The following is a 20804-nucleotide window of genomic DNA, read 5'->3' as shown; positions in this document are numbered from 1 at the left end:
CCTGAGATGGGTGTGTCCTGGGATGGCTGTGTCCTGGGATGGGTGTGTCCTGAGATGGGTGTGTCCTGGGATGGGTGTGTCCTGGGATGGGTGTGTCCTGAGATGGGTGTGTCCTGGGATGGGTGTGTCCTGGGATGGGTGTGTCCTGGGATGGTTTTGTCCTGGGATGGGTGTGTCCTGAGATGGGTGTGTCCTGGGATGGCTGTGTCCTGGGATGGCTGTGTCCTGGGATGGCTGTGTCCTGGGATGAGTGTGTGGGAAGTTGGGTCGCTTCCTGTTTCTCTGTTACTTCCTACCCATTGTATTTGAGTAACAGTGATCTACCCATGCTCTCACCACCACATTCCACCTTCCCACAGGCTGAAAATGAGCAGTGTAACCAACAACGGCTGAGACCTCTGAAATGGAGCCAGAATCAACCTTCCTTACTCCTTTTAAAGATTTTTGTCTCAGGCACTTTGGTTTACTGATAGAAATCTAGGGCATCTCTGTATCTGAACACTGGAAACTCGTTTTCTTCTGCTCCCATAATTGTCAATTCAGGTGCCAATAAAAGTATTCACTTTTTTGAGATGTGAAACTTTAGTTTTTAAGCCTACTTGTTTAGTAGTGGAGTAGAATATAACAGGTGTTTTGAAATGATAAATAACAAGGACAAGCCTAGGTCTGTGGTGGCCATAACACAAAGGCCTCTTGGTGATTTCTGCTCCTTTAACTCCATCGCCTACACCTAGACTGAATAGACTGAATATTCTCCTCCAACATCTCAACCCTCCCCCTCTCTCCCCTCCCTCTCCCTCTCCTTCCCTCTCCTCTCCCCTCCTTCTCTCCTTATTTGCTAATAAGTAATCCACTTTCCTTATTTCACCTAACCAGACATTCATATATAACCCACCAAACATTATTTGAACCTTCCCTCTCTCACATAAGCACTGTGGCTAGGTACTGGGAAATCTCTGGGATTAAAGATATTGTTCCCACTTATTATGATAAAGCGAAAGACGTTCTAAATACCAATTAAGGGGCAGATCTGCCAATGTCCTTGAACCAGAACAGTTCTTAAGAAATGTAACTCTGTCTTGTTGGGAGCATCCTTTCCACAGAGCTATTACTTGCCATCTACTTCATCAAAACTTGGGTGAATTCACTTAAGAAAGCTTAGAGTGAACTCTTTAGAATTGCCAGACGTGTAGCCCCAGGACAATAACGACAAATTCATGTGTGTACAGAAAAATCGGGAAATGGATGCTGTTGTCAGTTCAGTAATTATTTTACTTGATCACAAGCATATGGTATAGCATGGTTTATTGAGGTTCCAAGGCAACAGAACACACATTTTTCAGTGTTCTCAAATATTAAAGTATTCTAAATACAACACATGGGAATTGCTCTCTTCTTTCACATCGAAGACTCTTTCCTGTGCTCACCTCTGCTGCCCTAAGTCATGGCTCATACCCCTTTCCCTTGACCTTACTGCCTATATTGTTTCTTTGCACTTCATAAATTTCATGAGAAAATAAGCCTTATATATCTCTAAGACTTCAACTGCCTTTCTGAAAAGCACCCATTGTACCTTAGATCTCACAGCAGCTAAAGGCAGTGACCAGCTCATAGGAGATGCTCAATAATTGATTGCTGGACATTGCTGGACCAAAGACATTGAGGATTGGATGGAGTGCATTCGTTTGGGTAACTAAGGCCAGCGATACCTTTAATAACTCTGCCTTTCCCCTCTCACATAAAACAGGCTTTCATTCTTTTTAAAGACAAAATTGTGCACAGAGAGTAGAATGGTGTGGCTTTGATTTTGTTGGTTGAGACAGAGAAGGACAGTCAACACAGACAAGGGGCAACATGTTGACGATTTCTAATACAAGGGCTAATTAGTAACAATTTGGTTTATTTTAATTATTATTAAGATAATGGTTTTCCTCCAACTGCTTTAAGAAAGCATTTCACATACAAGTTTATTGTATAAATTGTTCCTTTTTTCAAATAGTCAATGGTTTTATTGATACATGCATATTAACAGTTTGCTGTGTGCAAGGAACATTTCTGAAAAGTGTGGAGAAGATGGTTTTAAAATGCCCTTAAGTGTTGATGACTTAGGTTTGCTGGGTTAGAAAATTATATTAATTGACAAGTTATTGGTGTAAGGAGTGGACCAAAATATTTAAGAATGTTCTCTTCCTTGAAGAATCACTAAAGTAGCTTGTCCAGGCCATGGGGATCATGTTGTAGATTAATAAATGTTTGCTTTGCATATAGTATATACAAAATATATATAGTAGAGACTACAAGCTCACGCATGGTGTTGAAAACAAAATGTTCCAGGCTCTGAATCACACTTCTAACTGTTAAATCATAAAAGCACTGTCTTAGGAAGATGTGTTTAGCAATAGTATTAGAGATTGGTTAAAGTAGCTAGAGGCACAGAGAGACATTCTGAAGCTTCAGGAAGAGACCAGCAGAGAAAAACTCCTGAGGGTATGGTGATGGGTTCAGGACAAATTCAAAAACCTGACTTGGTGGATGGGTTTCCTCTGCCTTTGGTAGCCACTAGCAACACCTCTTTTCTCGTAGCTTCTATTTAATATTTCTCATTCAATGTTGTGATGGAAGCACAGTTAAGATGGCACGTGGTTGTAATAAGGAGTTTAAGATACTTGAATTGCTTTGTCTGGGGTGACTGAAACAACATTCATTCTTGTCTAAGACAACGACTTGACAATTCAGTAAGAAAGCAAGGGAAAAAATTTACAAAACACCAGGCTCCCAAATTTTAATGATTACACTCCTCCCATATCTAGCTTAAACCATATAAAACCAAACAACAAAATTATTGTCATAGTATCATACTTCAATAAAAGCCATGTAAGTGGGAACTCCCCTGCTCAGGTGTCTTTGTTGTGGGCTTTCATCCTTGTCTCCCCAGCTAAGCTTGAGCCCTCCTGTACACTACCTGTACTTGTAGCAGCCAGTGAATGCCTTCTAATCTCATAGGCTTCATTATAACCTGAAAGAGAGAACCTGGCTCTACCTGTCTTTCTGCAGAACTTAAGTCACATGACCAAACAAATCATGGATGCTCCATTGGCCAATGTCTATGGAAGGAATAAATATACAAAATTTATCAGCCACTATTTTATTGATTCCTCGACTGTGTAAGATACGTGGGAAATAAGAAATTTCTCCTTCCTTGTCTTGCCCTACAGACTTTGATATGAGTGTTTTCTATGTAATCAAGTTTGTTCAAAGTCAGTGTCACCTGAACACCCGGAGCTTTTGTAAGGGACAGACTTGGGGGAGGGGGGGCTACTAAGGGGATTCTTGTTCTTCACTGTGGGACAGGCATGGGTGAAGTGTCCATTCTCAATATAAGTTGACACATGTCTTCTAAAAGAGGCCCTTAGCCCTCTCTGCCCTTCTATGTGCTGGAGTTGTTCACCATACTCAGAACGGGATCAATTTCTCTGCTCTCTTTAGTGTCTGTCATATGGTATGGTGGGATGTCTATTCTTCATGGTCTCTGTGTAGCATGATCTTCGCAGTACTTCCAGGGATATGTTCATCAGCGAGTGCTTGACACTCAGTCTGTCCTTTGACTAGGTGATGAAAGGGTCCTTTATGGAAGCCTTGAAAGCAAGTTAAGGGATATAAGAGTGTGCCAACCCTGTCTTTAAAGCACAGTGCTGTGGGATTCAGATGTGTGGCTCAGGTTATCAGTTTTTTTTTTAATTGTTTTCCCCAGTAAGAAGCTCAAGAGATAATTGTTATATACAAACAACATGGAACTTGTGAGACAGGAAGTATGGAGATATTTAAAACAATCTGCAATTACTTACTTCATGTAAACCAGTCTGCCCGTATATTCTTACTCACTCTCCCATCCTCTCTTCCTCTCCCCTTCCCTCTCTCTCTCTCTCTCCCCCTCTCACTTTTTAAGAATCTGATCTCATTTAACCTCTTTTCAACTTCATTCTAGATGAGTTGTGTTTTATTCATTATTCTTCTATAGAGTACAATGTTCTTCCATAAAACCATAGCATTTGAATTATGCATGTCTAATACATGGGGATGGTCTCTCCACTTTGCATAACTAAGCAGTACGATTATTATTATCAATAATGTGACGAGACTCCCAAGCCATAAATAACATGATGCTAACAATGAATTACAGGAGTAAAATTTCCCAGCCAAGGATATTACATTGCAATACTCCCCCCCACCCCCGTTTTTTTCCGTTTTGTTTTGTTTTGTTTTGTTTTTCCAGACAGGGTTTGTCTGTGTAGCCCTGGCTGTCCTGGAACTCACTCTGTAGACCAGGTTGGCCTTGAATCCAGAAATCCTCCTCCCCCTGCCTCCCAAGTGCTGGAATTAAAGGCGTGCATCACCACCGCCCGGCTACATTGTAATACTCCTGTTACACCGTCAAAATACCTGGATGAAGGTACCACCAGTGTACGTGACTTCAGGGCAGGACGAGAGGGGTCATCCTCACGGCTGATATTCTTGAGTTCCGGTGTGCATGACCACCTGAAGCCGAAGGGAGCTGACACCAGGCTTTGGCCACTCCCTCTGGACAGTGCCCAACTGTGAAGATGAACCTTCCAGGGACATTCCAGGACAGTCAGGTGGGGCTTCGTGACATGCGGGTATGGCAACATTTTCCTCCAAAAAAGATTTATTCTTCACATAATGAGCAGCTGGGATATCAAATTAAGAGACTCGACACGTGGGCTCTGGTCCCACTCTCCGGGGTTGCTGCAATATTGAAGCTGGCATCTGGATCACCGAGACTCCAATCCCCCACCCGCTCCATGTGGGCCTTCAGAGAGTGAGCCACTGGAGATGCAGCTTGCTAACTTTAATTATGGGAAGCCACGGATGCTAAACTAACCAAACAAAAGTAGGAAATAGGAGGCCCCAGAACCGTAGGTCATTTCAGTCGCCGCTAACTCCTCCCTCCCTTGAGTCAGGGGATGCATTTATCAGTACGGTGGATTTTTAAGTCCTGTCACGTCAGTTTCTTATATTGACGTGAACCTATGAGCCTCAGACTCACTAAAATGCCATGATTTTCTGGTGCTTGTCACATTTGCTTTCACTGTACCCCAAGCGGCTGCCGCAAGCATAAATTTCAGGGAATGCATGTTCCAGGGGCTTGTTTTTGCTATCTTGCCAAGCACAGATCCTCTCAGTACAGTTTCAGATGTGCGGAGGAGGGTCCTGCTCTCATGCATTATTCAGAGTCTTCCGTGATTGCTTGGTTCAGAGGCGCCCTGCTTTGCCCTGCGTCTCTGGGATTTGGGCACGAGGACTTCTCAAGGCATTCTGCAGAGCTGTGGTTTATGCATGCGGGTATCCACCTGGAGCCTTGGAGCCACCCTGGAGTGAGATAAGGCCCCATTCAGTCTCTCTAGCAGCTCTAATCCCAGCCGGGCAAAGCTGAACAGCAGATAGTACACTCCGATTGTGTTATCAGGCCTGAAGTGTTCAGCCGAGCGCGCTTCTTAGCTAATTTCTCAGGCGCTGCTTTTAGGGAATGTGAGAATTACACGTGGTGCGAGCGATGAGGTGTCTATTTGTGATTTTTTTTTTAGCGCTGGCCAATTTGGAAAGGAAAAGAAGTGAATCAGGGTATTTAAGAGCCAGGCACGTGTTCCAATATTTAGATTCACATTTGACAGCTTTGATGCCGATTTTTCCCCTAAAACATCACAGGGTTTTTTAAAGAAGCGAGAGAGAGAGAGAGAGAGAGAGAGAGAGAGAGAGAGAGAGAGAGAGAGAGAGAGAGAGAGAGAGAGAGAGAGAGAGAGAGATCATCTCTGTCTAGATTTTTGCCTTATATATTCTGTTTTGTTCTTACGTATTCTGCACCAGGGCTTGGTGACCACTGTAGCATGCTAAGCAAAATTACAGAGCCACCCACGCCAGATCCTTCCCCCTTCTTACCCTTCAAAGCAAGCACTCTGGAGGACATTCCCCAGACAATTACTAGGTGGGAAGCTGACTGGAAATGTGTAAAGTTCATGGAAAATGGAAATCCTTACTAGGAGCAATATTGGGTAGCATTTCTTGAATGGCTGCTGTGTTCAACTATGGACCAGTTTAGCCACTCAAACACTTCTTGGGCTTCCCAGACTTTCAGACAGTGTTTGCGATTCCAGAAAGTGGGCTGGTTTTGACATGCTCTTCCCTCATCTTGTCAAAGGCTGCTGAGGAGATGCATTTTGTGACTAAATAGCGTAGTGGCCCAGGTTTTGTTGAACTCAGAGCTCTAGAAGCATCTCAGGAGAGATGTCTGTTTGCCCGTGGCTAGGTCACAGAAGACCCGAGCCAGGCAGCACAGTGCAAGGACCAGGTGGACAAAGCTCAGGAGAGGTGAAGGGCTTCAGTGTCACATGGCTCCAGGGAGTCCTCCAGCTTCCTAGAGCTCTGCAGAATTCAGTGGACTGATTTCTCCAGCTCGGCACACCCCACGCCCACACACCATTGTCCCACAGACTTACACTGGAGAAAAAGGACATTGAGGAATGCAGAAAATCGCTGTAAAAATGTCAGCTTCTAATTTTACCAAGGAATCCAGAGGTCAAAGCTTCAGTGATAATACAACAGCAAGGCTTAGAAATGTCTGTGCAAGAGAATCTGGGAGACCTCAAATACCCCACAATGGTATGGTTTTCTTTTGGATTTAATGTGAAGTCTCCCCTTCTCTCCTCCCCTCCCCTCCCACCACACCTCAAAATGCTGCAAAGTTTCAGAACAGTATTTTACACTGCTGGCTGGATTCTTAGCTTGGCTATTGCAAGTCCTTCATTGGGGAAGAGGAAATTCAAAGGATACGTGAAATTCCCCTCATTTGGACAAGGTATGGGCGCATCCTTTTGTGAATGTTGGAAAATTCCGTTGAGATGCAGTGAGAAGAAAACAGAGAAAGATCTGGGCTGGGCTCCCGTTCAGATCCACCTGCTTTCCAATGGGATCTGGGAAAGTGGTTGTAGAAAGAGGAACCCCTGCTCCTCCATCTTATTTCCTGGGCTAGCTAAACTATAAATAAATCCTTTGTATGATCAACTAAACAGAGAATCACAAAAGGCCCAGGGATACCTAAATACCTAAAAGATCAACCTATGCAGATTTTACACTTAAGGTCCTCCCTTCCTCCATGAATATCAGAGCAATGTAAGCTGCTTAAACACAGGGGAATTGTAAATATTGAACAACTTATGATAATGATTCTTAAGTCTAGAGTGCTTTTTTATTTGCATAATACTTTCAGTTTTCAAAACACTTTGCTCATCCACTCTTTCATTTTGTCCTCAGGATGTGAGGATGTGAGAGAGAGTCAAGGACACACTTGTAGCCCAAACAGACACAAGATGAAGCTGATCAGAAGAGATGAAAGGATTTTCCTAAAATTGAAAACCAAGGAAGGAGTAGTAGTGACAGAACCTCCTTTTCCCTCTGTCATCTATGCTGCCTTACTCTGTCCATTTGAACATATTTGTGATCATGCAATTCACAACAACTGCTCTACTGGGTCATTGGGGGAGTAATGGACATGGGGCAGACATGTCAGATGAAGTCCGAGCTCAAGGACACCTGGGGTCATTTGTGACTACCCCATTTCCTTTACTTTGCCCCAAAAGAAAAACTCAAGATTAGCATTATGCACACACACACACACACACATGCACACACACATGCACACACACGCACACACACACACAATTTTCTCTTTAAAATTAAGAGAGAAAAGAAGGACTCAGGGAAATGAACAAAGATGGCCAAGAATATGGATGCTCCTTTTGGAATCTTCACAGACTGTGGACAAAGCACTCTGAAGGGATAGCCTTGCATTCTTAAAGAGACAGTGCTATGGATTTTGAGCTGCACATGTGTGGAATGTCCAGTGGTCTTTCTTCTCTGGATGCAAACAGCTATCCACGGTGAGGAAGTCATGGATGATGATGGTGATGATGATGATGAGACATTGCAATCCTGTTATTTCCTCCTTGGTGCATTGTAATAGAAAAGATGAACTTTCCCTTATCAACTCAGTTGTTACTTGGAGGTGTAGTTCACATAGTAAAGATAGATGTTTGATTCATTTTGTTTCTTGGTTTCCAAATAGCAGGTTATTGTCCTATCTTTTCCAAATGGCGCTTTCTGTTGTTATTGTTGACTTTAAAAATGTTTATATCATTATAAGCTCATGAATCTAAATACTTTAAATACACTGAAGACAGTGTCCTGGTTGTTCTTAGGAAGACTGTTTTAACCATCGGCAGCTTTATTCAAGATGGGTCCTTAATCCTTCTGATAAAAACCCTAGTTGTATGCAGTGGAGATTTTTCACCATGCTTGCACATTGAAAACGCTCCTTCTAAAATTAGACAAAGGAAGGCAGTGGCAAAGCTTGAAAACTGCTTCAGTTCCCAAAGAAGGAAGTGACTTCTGCTCAGCTCTCCTCCTGGCCAGCACCACCTTGTGCCACAGTCTCCTTCAGCATGTTCTTCCAGGCAGCAGGACTTGCTGTTTATGCTAATCGACCTGTGCACAGAAGGCAAGTGTGGTAGACAAAATCTTTAGCTTTTGTACGTCCTCTTGAGCCCCAGAGCCTCATGGGGTTCTCTCATTTCCGCATTTTCCTTTAATCCTCAGAGACCATCTGATATTTGTCTCTGTGCTAGGAAGCATAGGCAGGGGGAGTAATTCATTTGTGACTAAATGCCAGTGTCATTCCACAAACTAATCTAGGAGAAACCAAATTATGCTGGAAGTAATGTGGAGCTCTAATCAGGTTCTCTCCAAAATCCACTTACTCACGATAATTAGCATGAGTTCCTTCCAGAAGCCCAGCGTGCCACATGGACACTCAATGGGATCCTTTCAGCTGCAGTGGGCTCTGGAGCACTGCTGTAATTTTGTCTAATTAATAAAGCAGTGACAGAAATCTAAAGCAATATATGCAGTGTGTGTGTGTGTGTGTGTGTGTGTGTGTGTGTGTGTGTGTGAGCAGTTCATCCTGGTTCCTTTGCCTTCGGTGTTCCTTTCCTTACCCCAAGTGCCAAGCAAAGTGACATTAAATTGCAAATATTTCTCTTCAGTCATGTCTGATGCATTAGAGAGGTGACACCTTTCAACATTTGTTTCTTCAAGATTTTAACAAACTAAAAGGAGAACATTCACCTGTCTTGTGTTCTCTATGATACGACGATCTGAGAAAATAATCTTTTTAAAGATAAATGTAGCTTGTGACTGAAAGAGGTGACTTGTACGTTTGTGTGATCAATAAATAAATGGATTAAAATCAGGAGGGGTATCTTCTTGAACAGAATAATATCCTATAACCCCTGGCCATTTGCAGTGTCCCTAACGTTATTCTGATTCGTGATAATTTCTTTATGTGATTATCAAGGGGAAAAATTCATCAGTCCGTGTGTGTGTGTGTGTTTGTGTGTGTGTGTCTGTCTGTCTGTTGTGTATCTTTGTGTGTCTGTGTGTATGTCTGTGTGTCGCTGTGGGTAGGCCACAGGCCAGCACTAGGAATATTCCCCACTTCCTCTCCATAGCATCCGAGGCTAAAGCTTAGCTTAAACCAATTTGTCTAGAGAAGCCAGCAAAGGCACTCCAGGGATCTGCCTGTCTCTCTCCCTGCCACTGTTTTCCCCAGCACCAGTATCACAGATCACTCAGATACCCATGTGTGCTCTGCAGACACTTAGTGATTTAACCATCTTTCCAGCACCACCAATTCTTTTAACATTGACACCTGACACCTGCAACTATCCCTGCAACCTCTATGGAGATGATGTGTATCATGCGATGTTCAACCGGATTAAAAAAAATAAATCAAAACCATCAAAGTAGCCATCATTAGCAAACCAGTTAGAAGCTAAGTGCTCATTTTCTGTTTTGGTAGATTACAGCCACAAGAGGGCTCTAGAATCTTCCCAAACACGAGATGAGTCCTGAGAACTGGTGTTTTAGTAATTAATTTCCTCAAATCAATATTACCTATTAATGTACATTACAGAGACAAGCTATAGACTTCTGACACTTTATATTCAAGCTAAGGGGAGAATTTCATATAGAAACTCAAGGGGCCCACAGGGTTTGTAAGTTAAAACCAAAATTAGCTGCACCTGTGATTTCCTGTGTCTGCTCTAGCATAAAAAATCCCAACACTGCAAATTTCACCAAAGGTTAAAACTGCATCTGAAGCACTGTGCACATGAGGGAATGCGATGACCTCCAATGGATTTGAAAGGCTGCCTCCCTCCTCTGCCACAGGATGCACCCCAGAACAGCCATGGAGGGCGGCACAGCAGTTAAAATGCAATGACCCCCTCTGGGGTTCTGGGAGTTTGCAAGCCATTAGTTCTGGAGGCATTTGGCTCCTGCTGAGAACCTGATCGTGTGCGTGGTGTTTGCAGACTGAGCCAGAAGAGTGCTTCCAACCCAAGGCAAGGCGCGAGCGTTAATCTCCTGCTCAGCCCTGTTTAGACCGCAAGACTGGGCAGACTCCAGTGCTGCACTTGGGTGGAGTTGTAACAAGTAAGGACAGACGGGGATGCAGTCTCAGCAGAAGAGAGAAGAGCACCTACCCTCTCTACACAAGAAAAATCTGAGAAACATCCCAAAGCATTTTAAAAGAGTAATTTAAAATCTCCTCAGCACAAACTCAGCAAAGTCCTCTGCGTGCTGACCTTAAATGGCTTTTTTTTTTTTTTTTTTTTTTTTTTTTTTTTTTTTTTTTTTTTTTTTTTTTTTTTGGCAATGGTGTCTTCTCAGACAGAATGGTAAAAGAGTCCCACAGAAAGTTCAGCTTGGGTAACAGTGCTATTCTTCTGGGGACAAGGAGCTTCTGTAGCTTTGGGACCCAGTACATTTCTTTCTAGGTAGCTTGCTCTCAAGGAATGCATCTCCATGGAGTTCAGTGACCTGGACTCCTCATATCTGCTCAGGTAGCTAGCTGTGATTCTCCTGATCATGGACAGATAGGATCGACAGGAGCTGTTCCCAGGTCCCCAAGGTGTGTTCCACACAGCAGAGCTCTTTCTCATAAAACCATTTATTATTTGGTAGACACCTCCAGTTTTAAAATAAACTTATTCTCGGTGCATTGAGATTTTTTTAGCAAACACATTGGAAGGTCAGTGGTTCACTATGTCCAGGTACCAGCTTCACAGCTCAGTACTGCTCCTTGTTGTGGCCAGCATGTCTTCTGAGAAAAGGTGCCACACATATTTTCAGGAACATGCCAACAATGACTGAAGCTGCTGGCCTTTCATGATAACCCATCTTCTTAATCGCGTTGTGAGTCTGCACTCTCCCAGTCTATCCCAGAATAGTTTTTTCTTTCAGGTATCAATTCTAATCTTCTCTCGTGACCTCTCTTGCTAGAGAGCTCCAAGGACGACTCGACTCGGGGATTTAGACTAGCCCATGGCTGCTGAGAATACTGGCAAACAGACTGGCCCTTCTGAAAGGCAGTTAGGACTGAGGGAGCCAGATTAGGAAAAAGAGAAAGGCTCAGACCCAGCAATTGAACCACACAGTATTGCTTTTGAAAAAGGCACAGCTACTGAAGTTCAAGTTTATTTCTTTGAAATACATTTTGACTTTAAACTAAATTAACCTAAGTCACCATTGATCTCACTAGTGAGAGGTGTTGTGAGTTAGGCTGGCCGACCTCTCCCCTCTGCCAAAGATATTAATGTTCAACTAGTGTCTGTGAATGGAGCCTTACTTGGAAATACTAGTTCTGCAGGGAATGGGGTTAAAGGAAGGCTTTAGAGTGGACCTTAATCTAATAAGATGGGTCGCCTTAGGAAGATGTTTAGGTAAAGACAGGCACGCACAGAGGGAAGATGAGAGATGAGGATACAGAGGAGTTCAGAGGTCTTTATGCCAAGGACTGCCGGATTGCCAGAGGCCTCAAGGGAAGCTGAGCAGATTTCCTTCCTCATGGCCCCCATAGGTACCAATTGTTATATAATATCTTAATTTTTGAACTTCTGTGAGTGAATAACTCCCTGCTGTTTAGGTTTATAATGCTTTTGCTGCAGCAGCCTTGGGAAATGTTTATTGGAGAGAAACACGAGAGAAGTAATCCGCCCTGACTGTCCACATGAGTGAACCACCGTTTATCAGTGACTATAAACAGATCTGTCAACAATTATTACACATATTAAGGGGAAATTAATAAGCAGACTAGTTATCTGGAAGAAATAGGTGATTTGATACAATGAAGGGAACTTAGGGATGTGATGGCTGCCCTGAGACATCACTGCATCTATTAAGAGTAAGAGGGCAGGCAGAGCAGAAAACGGTTCTTAGAAAGTGGTTTGCATTCATATCTACATGTGTGCAATCAGCCTAGAAAATAATCAATAGATAAGGTAAATATTAAGATCCAGGTAACCTACCAGATAGAAAGGGAAAAAGATATAGAAAATTAAGATTTTAATGTAAGAGACAAAGATACTGACTCTATACACCAAAATTCATTTTGAAGAAAATTCCCCAAAAAGAGAAACATGAAACCAACAGGGGAAAAATAACAAATGTAAAAATATAATATTTCCAGAGCCTGAAACAATGTGTTCACATCGAAAAGGCTTAAAGAGCTTAAAAGTGTACATAAATTTTTAGAACCCAAAAGGGAAAAAGTGAAGATAGAAAATCTTCCAGAAAAGAGATTAATAACAAGAAATAAAAATCAGATTGCTCATAATTTTCTCATAAGACTCCCAGAGCCTGGAAATTATTTACAGCTCCAAACATCCAAGGGAAAAAGTTTGAGACGTTGAATTTTATACATGGCCAGGTTATTGATTGAGTACACAGTCAAAATAGTAATAATAAAAAAAGATATGCTCAGAAAGTTTATCACTCCTACATTCCCTATAGAAAACAATTGTTTGAAAAAAATACCAAAATTTATTTAATGGCAAGATGAAAGACCCTAGAATTGAACAGTGATATGCAGGGATGTCTCTAAAAGAGGAAGACCTGCATATCTTTAAGATAAAATATATCTGAGAGGATGAACAGCTATGAAAATCCATAGGCTGAGTATTTTAAACAATAATGAAAAAGGCAGAAAGTTTATCTCTTCAAATGATAAAAACAAAGGGAACAGAAACTCCAGGGAAAATGAAAAGCTAAAAGGGGAAGCTACAGCGAGAGTCCAGCAGAACACAGCAGCACAGATGGACGGATGGACATCGTCCTCATTGGGCAAAGGGAGACCTCCACTTCTGCATGACATAAGGACTCGGTGCAGTTCCTGTTAGTCCAGTCTGCACTTGGGAAGTAACCACACAATGACATTATGCTTGCTGTTTATTTATTTTTTTATTTTTCTATAATAACTCATTCCAGTGCATGAGCTCAGAGATTTCACCTGCCTTGAAGGCCCCATGCAAAGCCTGAAAGGCTTTCAGGTTGAGGGTAAAGTGAACAGACAGAGGGCATAAAATGAGGTGAGCACACTTACTTGACTCCCACACTGAGTGGGAGTTTACTGTCTCATTTTTCAACGTGGGGAGTTGAGAGACTGTCCATTGTTGGAGAAAGAAATATAGCTTTTACTCATAAAATAAAACCTGGTTGTTTGGCCCATATTCCCTTGCAGAGGCACTCGTGGCAGGGAGGGTGAGTGAGCGGGAGCTGAGTTACAGAGAGTGCTATACTGACGTTTCTTAGTACCCTCAAGGCAGTCTAATTACACTTTGTAAGGCCAGCTGTCCTAAAGTTGGAGGCAGAGTCCATATCTAGCTGCATCTGTGTCTCTAACATTACTTCCTATTTTGAGGTTTCTTCCTTTTTGTCAGATGCTAAGATAGTTGTGGGATTGGTTAACCTGCCCTTAAGCTGCTATCTTTCTAGGAGTAAATTACAGAATTGATCTTGATGCCCAACTGTTTCAGAAGCAAGGGCTTTAAATATTGTTCCTCTGCCAGACCAGGACAGAAAATAACAAGGAGGCAGAGCTGATCCCCCAGATGGCGGGCTCTGAGAAGAGCGTCAAAAAGATGTCTGTTGTGACTACCTGGGCTTCCAGCAACTTTAATGATGGAAAACTCACAATCCTAATCCAGGTTCCAGGTTCCTCAAGGTTCTGATGTGTAAGAATCACTTGGTGTAAAGAACTTTAAAGAAAATCCCAAGACAGTTATCAAAGATGTGCCCTTACTGTTCAAGATTGAAGCCCAAGGTGTGTATGTATGTGTGTATGTGCCTGTGTATCCATATGTGTGTGAGCATGCTATATGCTTTTGTTGCCATTTTTAACACAAAGATAACTATTTATATCCAGAAGAAGAAAGAACACCATAATTATTGGAACACATGACTATGTGCAGAGATTCCCCTAATACCTAATGCAAATTTGTGTGTATGTGTGTGTGTGTGTGTGTATGTACGTATGTATGTGTGTGTGCACATGTGTATGCATGTTATATATTTCTGTTGCCATGCTTAATACAAAGATAATTTAGATCCAGAAGAAGAAAGGACACTATAATTATTGGAACACATTACTGTGTGCAGAGACTTCCCTCATACCTGGAGCAACAGATGTCTCCGTGTTAGAGAGCAGAAGGAAAGGGCAGATGAGGAAGCTGATGATTGTTACAGCAACCTGCTTTTCTGTGCAGCTCGCCATTGTCCCCACACACTAGCAAGGAGGAAAAATGCCACTGAGAGGCATCTTTAGACTTCGCAGGGAAATACCTTCCAGTCAACAATGTCTGGATCAGTGGGTTTTCACAAGAAGTTCTGCACTTCATACTGAAAGGCTGGGGTCATATTAAAGCAAGTGCTGGATTGTTTTCTGGAAGACATGAAGTTGAGGCTGGAAAGTGGGATTTCAGAGTGGAAACAGAGAAGAAGGGAGAGCTGTGAGAGACGAAGGGTGATCGTGATAAGCCAAGTATCGTGTGGAAGGCATGGCAGGAAACCCTAGCCATGGGGACATTGCTGGACGCAGAGTAACAGAGATCTGAAGACAGACATGCCTCGTGATAACCGTGTGCGTCTATGACGTAAATCCTCTCAGCACATCTGCTCTTACACATCAGGAAGTTGTGCTACCTGAGTAAACCCTGTGTGTTAGGGAAGAATGGAGCATAGAAAGGAGGCTGCATTCCTCAGCTGAGTCCTCACATCAGGGGCAAAAATGGCCCCCAAATTAGAAACCCTGGCTTCAGAACAACCTTGGGAAAGGCATGTGCTACAGTGCAGGCATGCTCGGGTGCTAAGTTAGCTCTCTCTGAGTCCCACCCAGGAGACATAAGCCATCCTTTGAACACAGACACTTCCCTGAAGTTGTACCCATGACTCATGTCTGCTCTGGACACGTTCTTTTTGCTTGCTTGCTTTCCCCACCTCCCCTTTATTGTCTAAGGGAATGGTGTTGGCTTTGTTTCCTTTTGAGGCAGGAGCTCACGCATACCAGGCTGGCTTTGACCTTCCTTTGTACCCAGGAAGGACTTGAAACTGTAATCTTCTGGCCTCTGCCTCCCAAGTGGTGGTAGAGCACCCTATCTATCCCATTAGTGAGTACAGGAATCAACCCAGGCACCCAAATACATGTGTTTTAATCTAGTAGAAATACATTACAACGGTAAGTACACTGGTTATTATGTATGCATCATGTTCTCATTTGTTTTTAATGAAGTCTCCTATTCATATGTTTTTAATTCCTTAATCCGTGGAGGAGATTCTTAGATACTATGTTACAGCCCCTGACTGTTCCATTCCATTAAATTATTCCATATTTTTTTGGTACTATGCAATGAGTACATTTGCTTCCCAACATAGAAAAAGTTGAATAATATTAAGTTCTTCTTTGATATTCTTTTCACAAATAACTACATTTTTTCCTATTTACATAGAGCTAAAGGCATTTATTAAACATTTCCCAAAGAGGGTTTTTTTTTTTTTAAACACTCCAGCCAAGTGAGTAAAAAAGAATTGCTATTCTGATTCAAAGATGATTCGGGAATAGGTCCCACATCACATCAGAAGCAGAAAAAACACAAGTCCATTTCTCCTTGGTCCTCTCTGCCAAGACAGCACGCCTGAAGGTGTCTTATCGCTTCCCAGCTAACAAGGTGCTGAATGGATGTTCCTTTCACAGGCCTAAGGTGAGGAGCAAGAATGGCTTTTCACTTCTGCAGTTGGCTTTTATGTCAGTAAAAATGTTTCTTTTTACTTGATTAACAAGTGACGACTCACACACCATTGCGGGCGGGCGGGTCCCTGGCTCCCTGGCTCCTTATCACCGCTCCTAAACAGACCTCATGCCGTTGGGAGGTCTTCAGAGAATTTAGTCTTATTTAGTCTCTATTATTCAATGATGAGTGTATTGTTTGCAGTATAGAGGCAGATAATTAGACGACGGGAAAATCTGAATCTTCATTTCTTATTTTTGACTTACACACGTGAAAGGGAAAGAGCCAGAGCCCTTGCCTACGGCTAGGCTCCATGGGTTCTCACCCCTCTACATACGCCCCGGTACTAACTCGTCAGCAAACACACAGCACTCCAGGCAACTCAAGCCTCCTCTCTATGATCAACTTAACTAGAAATCCATTTTAAACATGGTTTTTAAGATTTGCTCATTAGCCAGAAGCCAAGCTTTGACACCACTTACTGGAGTAAATGACTTAATCCTCTTGGAGGTTTGCTTTTCTTGGGTCTAAATGGTGATAAAAATAATACCAACCTCCAAGGGTTTCCAGTGAGAACTCGGAGACAACTCAGGCTCGGCACAGTCTGTCACCATCCCAGAAGGCTTAGCGGCAATGGGAGGACGCAGCAAAGCCCAGAGGCTGGCGTCTGTGCAGCCCTGGTTTATGGGTAAGTGGATGACGTCACCTGTCTCTTTCCTTTCACTTCTATACCCTGCTGCCCTGCCTTATATTGAAAGACAGAGGGGAAGGATTTCTAATATTGATCAGAGCCCGGGACAAGATATATCTGTCATTTAGAGGAAAGGATGGATAGTGACCTTAAAATTAAACCAGCCATGTGGGGCTCCCCTTCACACTCTTTCTCTTATGCCGTTACGTAGGAGTGTCTCACTGTGGACTCCAGGTCTAAATCATGTTTCCCAGTCAGCTCGTACCTAATTTCAGCCACTTCATCCCTAATCAAATGGAACTTGGTTTTTTATCGGGCATTTTATCCTCCTTGACTGAGAGTCCCACCACCAACATTCTTATATCCCAGCTGTGATACTGTCATAACAATCCCCAAATCTCACACTAACTTCCTGGCTCTAAACACTTAGAATTCTGTGAAGGCCTCAGAAGCCCAGAGAAGGATGGTCCGTGGTCTTCATCTTTCAGGGGGCCCAAGGGCTTACATCTTCTCACAGACCCCAGCATGCTGAACCCAAGATCCAAAAACATTAGTCCCACTGCAAAGCAAATGTGCTGAGGCCTTCTATAGCTGTGTCTTGTGTGCAGAGGACTTGCAGTTAAGTTCAGAACCGTAAATCGAACTGTCGTGCCCTCTTGAAGCTTGCGGCGGTCAGGTATAGAGCTTGGTGCCTTGCGTGTGCCCTTTTGGTTTGGCCTGTGAACCCTTTACACCTCACATGCCTAGCATCAAGCATTCTGAGTTTCTGCTTTCCCAGACACGCTGGGGTCAAGGGTCCCTCTGAGCTGGATCTGAAGCTTCTACATAGAAATTCTATTACAGTTTGCATATACAAGTGCGTGTGCGTGTGTGTGTGTGTGTGTGTGTGTGTGTGTGTGCATACAAATGCCTGCCACACTTATAGGGAGTCAGGGGGCACATTGTGGGAGTGGTTTCTTTCCTTTCACCATGTGGGGTTCAGGGATCTAACTCAGATTCTCATTTTTTTCTCCAAGAACCCTTATCTACTGAGCAATCTCTAACTTCCTAATGAATTGCCAGATCACTGTTAAAGTCAAAAACTACAAGCTTCAAGTTAAATAAATATACATTTATTATTTACTTATATGATTTCATATAATATCTACATATAAGTATTATATATTTAATTGGAAACTTTTATTCATATATTATGACAGGATAAAAGATACCATATTTTTTAGAAATTCTAAATATTCCCCCATAAGGGAGCTCTTCCTGCCAATGTTACCTCTGTGAGAGCTTAGCCTGAATCTTTCTAGGGCTGCTTAAATACCAAGCATAATTCTTGGTTAGGAAGAGTCATGTTAGCATTGGATTACAATAAAGATTTTATTACTAGACTTCACTTTTAAAAAAGAAATACATTATTACAGGGCTAACCAGAGCTATAACTCACACATGATGCATGTTCCGTTCCTGGCTCAAGAGCCTTTTCTCTGTGTAAATTATCAGGGCAATAGCTCACCGAGTTAGGGATGAATTCACGTGTTTTCAGTTAGAAACTAGCATGGTTCTTGTTGCATTCTGTCCTGTGGCTTCAAGAAGAGTACTGTCACCAATGTGGGAAAGGCTTTTTTCTCTTTCCCCACTCAGTCCCTACACTGTCACACTGCAGCTACAGGCCTGGCTTCCTTCCTTCTTCCTTTTGAATCCTTCATAGAAATTGTCTCACCATTGACTTTCAAATCTGCCTTATCTTCAAGACAACAGCAGGCTCCCCAAAGACGTTCTTAATCTAGTGTGAGGTTCTCTGGAATGTAGGTTACCTTCTTTTTATTTTTTGTTTTTGGTTTTTAAAGCCTACTTTCAAAATTATACTTTTCAAAAAAGTGACCTATTGATGGCTTCCAAATGCCTGAACCCGTATTTTCCCTTTCACCTGCTCTGTAAGCACTGAATCAGTCAGGATTGGCTGGCTCCTGTGCACTTCCTAGCCTGCCTGTCTCTGCCTCTCAGCATCTTAATGAAACCAAGGCTGCATTTATGCAAGCAATATGGTCATCATCCCTTAGCAGAGTCCACAGCCCTCTGAACCAACACTGGCTGCTAGATCCAGAGGTAAGGAGAGCTCCAGATGCGCATTAGTGGTGACATGCGTTGACCTGGAGGGAACGCAGGCGACTTTCATTCCCACTCGTTCATCAGAAGTAGCCATGTGGCCCCACCCAACCCTAGTCAGGTCAGGCCAGGCAGTTCTGTGGCTCCTATGGGGGAAAAATGGTTAAAAGCGCTCATGAGCATCAAACGTTCTTTTCTTTGAATCCTTTTAATATTAAATACTGAGCTCAAATCATCTGTTTTCCAGCAGAGCCCAGCTGGATGGCAGTGGTCTCCTTTTTCCTTTGTTCTTATTTTCTGTTCCATTTGTTTGGTACTGTCAGACTGATACATATTCTAAGTTATTCTTTCACGAATATATGTCGTACATCCCCAGAGACCAGGAATTATATCTTTTTGGAAGTCATTCAACCACAGTTAAGAACCCATAATAGATATGTAATAGCACATCCAGGCATTGATCACCCTTCTAAATCACAGTTAAAATCTGACATCCATAATACCACACTTTCACTTCGTACCAGTGATACAAGCGCTCATGACTCCTCGAAGCTGGAATCCTGGAGTAGTCAGTTGACTTCTGCTGGCAGTCTTTGCCAACACCAGTTTACGAGGCTCTTGTTAGAATTTCACATGCATCTCAAATACAATGCACATTGCCTGACATGTCTACTGGCTAATGCTTTCTATGTTCAGGACAGTGCTACATTAAATAACCTTACAGATGAAGACATTGGTTGTCAGTGAGGGAATTGTGGGTTTTTTTTTTTTAAGTGGAATCCAACATTCTAATATAACGCTAAACTTTTGTCAAGATTATTGAAAGAGCTGGGTACGAGGTAGCATATGCCTACAGTTGGGAAGTATTTGGGAAGCTTAGCGAAGAGTGACACAGAGTTCAAAGCCAGGGCAAGCAGCAGGGTGAGCATCCTATATCAAAATGCAACACAAAACAACTGTGATTTTTTTTTTTTAATCACAGTTTTGGATAACTCTACTTAGTCAAAAAGGGATACTTATGTTTGGTGTGAGAGAGACATAGAGAGGATAGATAGGCAAGAAAGCGGAAATGGTGGGATTTGAAAAACAAGATAAAGAATGAAATTCAGGAAGCAAATTAAGGCGGATGAGGAGGTACTGAAACGTTCAAGGAAGTTACACCTTGGATTGGGGATGAGGAATGTTTATTTCCCAACTTACTGCCCACAAGATACCACAAGCTGAATGGAGTACACAGCAGCCACTACCAGGTCACAGATCAGACTCAAGATCAACATGTGGCAGAGAAGGGTACATGCCAGTTCAGATGGTTTTCCATATAGCTCCATACTCCCAACCTTAAATCCACATTGTGTGCAAGTCCTGTGTCAGTGCCTCACCTAGACCACGTGACTTCATCCCATCCTGTTGCCTACATCAGCCTTCTTTCCAAAGAAAACCATATCTTGGGGTCATAGAGTCTAGTACTTCAGCATAGGGATTCACAGAGGTCACCATGTGACACACAGTGATTCTAAAGGGGATCCAAGTGTCATGGGGAAGACAGGATTTGGCACAGAGGGTAATCAAAGCAGCCATGTAAATTTTTTTTTATTTAATTTTTTTATTAGGTATTTTCCTCAATTACATTTCCAATGCTATCCAAAAGTCCCCAATACACTCCCCCCCCCAAGTCCCCTACCCAACCACTCCCACTTTTTGGCCCTGGCATTCCCCTGTACTAGGGCATATAAAGTTGGCAAGTCCAATGGGCCTCTCTTTCCAGTGATGGCCGACTAGGCCATCTTTTGATACAAATGCATTTAGAGTCAAGAGCTCTGGGG

The 20804-nt window shown here is 42.7% G+C and overlaps 1 protein-coding gene across 1 annotated transcript in view; it reads right to left on the bottom strand.

Moving 5' to 3' along the window:
* Positions 1–20804, bottom strand: part of Hs6st3 (heparan sulfate 6-O-sulfotransferase 3) — a 697861-nt gene that overhangs the window by 9145 nt on the left and 667912 nt on the right. The window lies entirely within an intron of this gene.

The sequence above is a fragment of the Mus caroli genome, chromosome 14, assembly GCF_900094665.2.
Source record: "Mus caroli chromosome 14, CAROLI_EIJ_v1.1, whole genome shotgun sequence".
NCBI lineage: Eukaryota > Metazoa > Chordata > Mammalia > Rodentia > Muridae > Mus > Mus caroli.
This window is presented reverse-complemented; position numbering and strand designations above follow the sequence as displayed.